This window comes from Saimiri boliviensis, chromosome 12 (genome assembly GCF_048565385.1).
Source record: "Saimiri boliviensis isolate mSaiBol1 chromosome 12, mSaiBol1.pri, whole genome shotgun sequence".
Taxonomy (NCBI): domain Eukaryota; kingdom Metazoa; phylum Chordata; class Mammalia; order Primates; family Cebidae; genus Saimiri; species Saimiri boliviensis.
In genome coordinates this window covers 4,987,419-4,995,000 of record NC_133460.1, presented here as the reverse complement: position 1 = coordinate 4,995,000, position 7,582 = coordinate 4,987,419, and the positions used below count along the sequence as shown (strand labels likewise).

The following is a 7,582-nucleotide window of genomic DNA, read 5'->3' as shown; positions in this document are numbered from 1 at the left end:
AGTTAAAAATTGAGCTCCTTACAGAAGTGGCCAGGTGTGGTGACACACACCTGTAGTGCCAGCTACTCAGGAGGCTGAGATGGGCAGACAACTTGAACCCAGAAGGTTGAGGCTGCAGTGAACTGAGATCACATCACTGTACTCCAGACCAGGTGACAGAGTGAAACCTTCCTCAAAAAAAAAAAAAAAAATCTCAGCTCTGAAATCTGACAAAGTTGCGTTCTCTTCCCATCTCTGACTTGCTAATGGAAAGTAAGAGCTCACTCCAGAGCTGACGTTCACCCAGAACTCATTGACAGTGTTGGTTCTGATTGTTGTGCAGAGTTCCAGTTCTTAAATAGTCTGAAAAGCATCCTTGTCTATCTTTAAGGGCTGCCATAAAGACAAAATGTGTAGGACAGTGTTCAGTCCCTGACACATCAGTAGAGTTCAGCATGCGCTTATGTTTCTTGCTGTGGTCATTTTAGAGAACTTCTCACCAGCCGCCTGATGTGAAGTTCCAGTCTTATTACCAGAATTGCACAAGGGTCTGCTAGAATTACGTAGGGTTCAACAGGTTTATTTTGACTCCTCTTCTGCCTTTGATTCCAGCCCACATTCATGCAGCTCTGCAGCTGTGTGATATCTGACCCCTCTTTTCCAACTCCCATTGAATGTCTTTCCCCTTTGTTAAGCACTGTGCATGGGAGGGCTGGAATAGACGTATTTACTTTGTACAGAAGGAAGAAAGACTATCCTCTGGGCTGAGTTCTGAATTCACGAGGTTGCTAATCATTGATCATAGCAGCTGTAATTTACTGAACACTCACAATTCTGTAGTCATTTCCTTTACATGGATTATCTCATTTAATCCTCATGATAAAGGTCCTAATATCTCCTCATTATAGAAGAGGACATGGATCTAGGAAGTTAAATCGCTTATTTGATTTCTCCCAAAGTAGAAGTAGTGCAACTGGGAGTTCAATCCATGTAATTAGGACTGTGTTCTTTGCTCCTCTCCCAAACTGTCTAGGACTAGGTGTCTATTACTCAGGCATTCTTTTCTTTATCATAGTTTCTCCTCTCACTCTACAATTATTTTATCTTATTTGTGAGGGAAGGTCAGAAAGTCACACTAGACTTCAGTTCCTCTTTCCTTTCTCCTCCTCTCTTTACTCCTATCCAATTTGGACAATGTAAGTTGTACTTAAGTTTTGTGAAAAATATCTCCTACAAAATCTAGATGCATAAAGTAAAACAGGTGCAACAATGAAAAGATGAGTCCTTTTCAGTAGTTTTTGATGCCTGGTAAATGTTATCAGAATGTGTTATTAGGATGTGCTTCCTTACTTGAACCCAGGAGTTTAAAACCAGCATGAGCAACATAATGAGACTCCATTTCTATAAAAACCTATTTTTTAAAAAAATTATCCTGGTATGGTAGCATGGTGTGTGCCTGTGTCCTCAGCTGCTTGAGAGACTGAGGTGGAGGAATCACTTGAACCAGGAAAGTCAAAGCAGTGACCCACGATTATACAACCATATGTAGTCCAGCCTGGGTGGCAGAGTGAAACCCTGTCTCAGCAACACCATCACCACCACCGACATCAATAATAAAAACCAAACTGGCAGTTTATTGCTAGATGCACGTGGTTTAATGGAAAGGGTATGGTTTGGGAGCTAAGTACATTTGGCTCCTACCCAACCAAGCCACTCACCAGCAGGGTCATCTTGGTGGAGTTACTTCAACTCTAAACCCGGTTACTTAGTGCTGTCAGCTAGGGAACTTGTTCCTGCTATTTAGGGCTTTCCTTTTAAGGACTGGAAAGTTGTCAATAGGTAAATGGATAGATATCTGTCTATCTTAGTCTCGGCAGTGCCTGTCAGAGACTAAATCTTCAGAGAATACTTATTCAATAGTTATTTATTCGGAGACTTTGAGTGGCAGCTAGTGTTTGCTGTTTAACTATTTCTTGCCCTGTGGACGTGACTTGTATTTGCTTATGTCTCCTTGCATAACTAAAATAATTTGGCCAGGCGTGGTGGCACATGCCTGTAGTCCCAGCTATTTGGGAGGCTGAGGCTGGAGGATCTCTTGAGTCCAGGAGTTCTGGGCTGTAGTGCGCTATGCCGATCGGATGTCCACCCTAAGTTCAGCATCAATAAGGTGACCTCCCGGGAGCAGGGGACCACCAGGTTGCCTAAGGAGGGGTGAACTGGCCCAGGTCAGAAACGGAGAAGATCAAAACTCCTGTGCTGATCAGTAGTGGGATCACACCTGTGAATAGCGACTGCACTCCAGCCTGGGCAACATAGCAAGACCCCGTCTCTATTAAAAAAAAAAAAAAAAAAAATCCGACTTTCAAGATGGCCGCCTAAGAACAGCTCAGGACTTCAGCTCCCAGTGAAAGTGCAGAGGGTGAGTGGACGCCACATTTCCAGACGAACTCTTATTGCCCACAGACCAGGAGATACCCAGGCAGAGGGGTCGCCAGCGTCGCAGGCCCAGCCGGTGCGGCTGTTTTGGCCCCCGCGGGGCTGATTCCGCCCGCGCGGCTGCTGTGACCACTCCCTGTTGCTGCAGTTCTCCGTACAAAAGCCACTGGTCCGGGAGCCCTCTTAGCTGGCGAGCAGAGCCCTGAGACGGCAGAGCTGCCCATTCATCTGAAATAGCGAGCCAGGCCAGGAGATTCCTAGGCAAAAAATCCGCCAGGAGCCAGCGCCGCGGTTCGAGCCGACTCCGTGAGTCGCAGCACGGGAGATCCCGGCGCCTTTTCAACAAGCGACCGGAACGCGGGGTCGTTCAACTTAAAAGAAAAGACTCTGAGTCAGGGAGCCAGGTGATCAGGCTCGGTTGGTCCCACCCCTCCACCCCCAACAACAACGAAAACAAAAACAGTAATTGGAAACCCTCTGGGTTGAGCCCTTCAAACCAAGCACAGCTGAACCGGGACGGTCCGGCTCCGTGGGGGAGGGGCTTCCGCCATTACTGAGACTCTGCACCGCTACGGAGGCAGGCTGCCGTTGCCGAGGCAACCCGCCGTTGCCGAGGCAACCTGCCACAACAGAGAGAGTCCGCCATAACAGAGGCGGGGCCACCATTGCCCAGACAGTTCTAACTACGCCCATATAAAAAGGACTACAGGGAAGAGCTCAGGGCAGCTGGGCGGAGCCCACAGCAGCTCAGCAAAGCCCCTGCGGGCAGGCAGTGGCTAGGCGTGCTGCTAGCTGGGCGGGTCAGACCTGAAAAAAAAAATCAAAAAAGGCAGTAGTGCAACGGAAACTCATAAAGCTCCAACTCCCTGGGACAGAGACAGACAACAGGTGGATAAACCCACAAAAATGGGTAGAAACCAGCGTAAAAAGGATGAAAACTCCCGAAACCAGAACACCTCTCCTCCTAAAAGTGATCACAACTCCTCACCAGCAAGGGAACCAGACCGGATGGAGAAGGAGGGTGATGAAATGACAGAATCAGACTTCAGAAGATGGGTAGTAAGAAACTACAATGAGCTAAAAGAACATGTTCTAACCCATCGCAAAGAAAACAGGAACCTTGAAAAAAGATTGGACGAACTGCTGACGAGAATGGACAGCATAGAGAGGAGAATAAGTGAATTGATGGAGCTGAAAAACGCAACACGAGAACTTCGTGAAGCATGCACAAGCTTCAACAGCCGAATTGACCAAGCAGAAGAAAGGATATCAGAGGTCGAAGACCAACTCAATGAAATAAAAAGAGAAGGCAAGAACAGAGAAAAAAGCGCAAAAAGGAATGAACAAAATCTTCAAGAAATGTGGGACTATGTGAAAAGACCTAATCTACGTCTGATAGGTGTACCTGAATGTGATGAAGAGAATGAATCCAAGCTGGAAAATACTCTTCAGGATATTATCCAGGAAAACTTCCCCAACCTAGCAAGGCAGACCAATATTCAAATCCAGGAAATACAGAGAACACCACAGAGATATTCCTCAAGAAGAGCAACCCCAAGGCACATAATCGTCAGATTCACCAGGGTTGAAATGAAAGAGAAAATGCTAAGGGCAGCCAGAGAGAAAGGTCGGGTTACCCACAAAGGGAAGCCCATTAGACTCACAGCAGATCTCTCAGCAGAAACCCTACAAGCCAGAAGAGACTGGGGGCCAATATTCAACATCCTTAAAGAAAAGAACTTTCAACCCAGAATCTCCTATCCAGCCAAACTCAGCTTCATAAGTGAAGGAAAAATAAAATCCTTTGTGAACAAGCAAGCACTCAGAGATTTCATCACCACCAAACCTGCTCTACAAGAACTCCTGAAAGAGGCTCTACACATATAAAGGAACAACCAGTACCAGCCACTCCAAAAACACACCAAATGGTAAAAAAGCAGCAACACAATCAAGAATCTGCATCAACTAACCAACAAAACAGCCAGGTAGCATCAAAATGACAGCATCAAATTCACACATAACAATACTATCCCTAAATGTCAATGGACTAAATGCCCCAATCAAAAGACACAGACTGGCAAATTGGATAAAAAGCCAAAACCCATCAGTGTGCTGTATCCAGGAAACCCATCTTACATGCAAGGATACACAAAGGCTCAAAATAAAGGGATGGAGGAAGATCTACCAAGCAAATGGAGAGCAAAAAAAGGCAGGAGTTGCAATTCTCATCTCTGATAAAATAGACTTTAAAGCAACAAAGATCAAAAGAGACAAAGAAGGACATTACATAATGGTAAAAGGATCACTGCAACAAGAAGAGCTAACGATCCTAAATATATATGCACCCAATACAGGAGCACCCAGATACATAAGGCAAGTTCTTAATGACTTACAAAGAGACTTAGACTCCCACACAATAATAGTGGGAGACTTTAACACCCCATTGTCAATATTAGACAGATCAACCAGACAGAAAGTCAACAAGGATATCCAGGACCTGAACACAGACCTGGAACGAGCAAACCTAATAGACATTTACAGAACTCTCCACCCCAAATCCACAGAATATACATTCTTCTCAGCACCACATCACACCTACTCTAAAATTGACCACATAATTGGCAGTAAATCACTCCTCAGCAAATGCAAAAGAACAGAAATCATAACAAACAGTCTCTCAGACCACAGTGCAATCGAGTTAGAACTCAGAATGCAGAAACTAACTCAGAACCGCACAGCTTCATGGAAACTGAACAACTTGCTCTTGAATGTTGACTGGATAAACAATGAAATGAAGGCAGAAATAAAGATGTTCTTCGAAACCAATGAGAACGAAGACACAACATACCAGAATCTCTGGGACACATTTAAAGCAGTCTCTAGAGGAAAATATATAGCAATGAGTGCCCACATGAGAAGAAAGGAGAGATCTAAAATTGACACCCTATCATCAAAATTGAAAGAGCTAGAGGAGCAAGATCAAAAAAACTCAAAACCTAGCAGAAGACAGGAAATAACTAAGATCAGAGCAGAACTGAAGGAAATAGAGACACAAAAAACTCTTCAAAAAATCAATAAATCCAGGAGCTGGTTTTTTGAAAAGATCAACAAAATAGACAGACCACTAGCCAGATTAATAAAAAAGAAAAGAGAGAATAACCAAATTGATGCAATAAAAAACGATAAAGGGGATATCACCACAGATTCCACAGAAATCCAAACCATCATCAGAGATTATTACAAACAACTCTATGCACATAAACTAGTAAACCTGGAAGAAATGGATAAATTCCTGGACACCTGCAACCTCCCAAGCCTAATCCTGGAAGAAGCCGAAACCCTGAATAGACCAATAACATGGTCTGAAGTCGAGGCAGCAATAAAGAGCCTACCACCCAAAAAAAGCCCAGGTCCAGATGGGTTCACAGCTGAACTCTACCAGACATACAAGGAGGAGCTGATACCATTCCTTCTGAAACTATTCCAGACAATCCAAAAAGAGGGAATCCTTCCCAAATCATTTTACGAGACAAACATCATCCTGATACCAAAACCCGGCAGAGACTCAACAAGAAAAGAAAATTTCAGGCCAATATCCATGATGAACATAGATGCAAAAATCTTCAATAAAATACTGGCAAACCGATTGCAACAGCATATCAAAAAGCTCATCCACCATGATCAAGTAGGATTCATCCCGGGGATGCAAGGCTGGTTCAACATACGCAAGTCCATAAACGTAATTCACCACATAAACAGAACCAAAGACAAAAACCACATGATTATCTCGATTGATGCAGAGAAGGCTTTTGACAAAATTCAACAACCCTTTATGCTAAAAACCCTCAATAAACTAGGTATTGACGGAACGTATCTCAAAACAATAAAAGCTATTTACGACAAACCAACAGCCAATATCATACTGAATGGGCAAAAACTGGAAGCATTCCCTTTGAAATCTGGCACTAGACAAGGATGCCCTCTCTCACCACTCCTACAATATAGTACTGGAAGTTCTAGCCAGAGCAATCAGGCAAGAAAAAGAAATAAAGGGTATCCAAATTGGAAAGGAGGAAATCAAATTGACTCTATTTGCAGATGACATGATTGTATATCTGGAAGACCCCATCATCTCAGCCCAAAATCTCCTGAAACTGGTAAACAACTTCAGCAAAGTCTCAGGATACAAAATCAACGTGCAAAAATCACAAGCATTCCTATACACCAGTAATAGACTTCAAGAGAGCCAAATCAAGAACGAACTGCCATTCACAATTGCTACAAAGAGAATAAAGTACCTAGGAATACAACTAACAAGGAACGTAAAGGACCTCTTCAAGGAGAACTACAAGCCATTGCTCAACGAAATAAGAGAGGATACAAACAGATGGAGAAACATTCCATGTTCATGGTTAGGAAGAATCAACATCGTGAAAATGGCCATACTGCCCAAAGTAATTTACAGATTCAATGCTATTCCCATCAAGCTACCAATGACCTTCTTCACAGAACTGGAAAAAAACACCTTAAACTTCATATGGAACCAAAAGAGAGCCCGCATAGCCAAGTCAATTCTAAGCAAAAAGAACAAAGCGGGAGGCATCACTCTACCGGACTTCAAACTATACTACAAGGCTACAGTAATCAAAACAGCATGGTACTGGTACCAAAACAGAGATATAGACCAATGGAACAGAACAGAGGCCTCACAGGAAATACAACATACCCACAACCATCTGATCTTCGACAAACCTGACAAAAACAAGCAATGGGGAAAGGACTCCCTGTTTAATAAATGGTGTTGGGAAAACTGGCTAGCCATGTGCAGAAAGCAGAAACAGGACCCCTTCCTGACACCTTACACCAAAATTAACTCCAGATGGATTAAAGACTTAAACATCAGACCTAATACCATAAAAACCTTAGAAGAAAATCTAGGCAAAACCATTCAGGACATAGGTGTAGGCAAGGACTTCATGACCAAAACGCCAAAAGCAATGGCAACAAAAGCCAAAATAGACAAATGGGACCTAATCAAACTCCACAGCTTCTGCACGGCAAAAGAAACAGTCAGTAGAGTGAATCGGCAACCAACAGAATGGGAAAAAATTTTTGCAGTCTACCCATCTGACAAGGGGCTGATATCCAGAATTTATAAAGAACTAAA

The 7,582-nt window shown here is 43.5% G+C and overlaps 1 protein-coding gene across 1 annotated transcript in view; it reads left to right on the top strand.

Annotated features, from left to right (window-relative positions):
- RBFOX1 (RNA binding fox-1 homolog 1) overlaps window positions 1–7,582 on the top strand; it is a 2,539,409-nt gene that overhangs the window by 1,544,084 nt on the left and 987,743 nt on the right.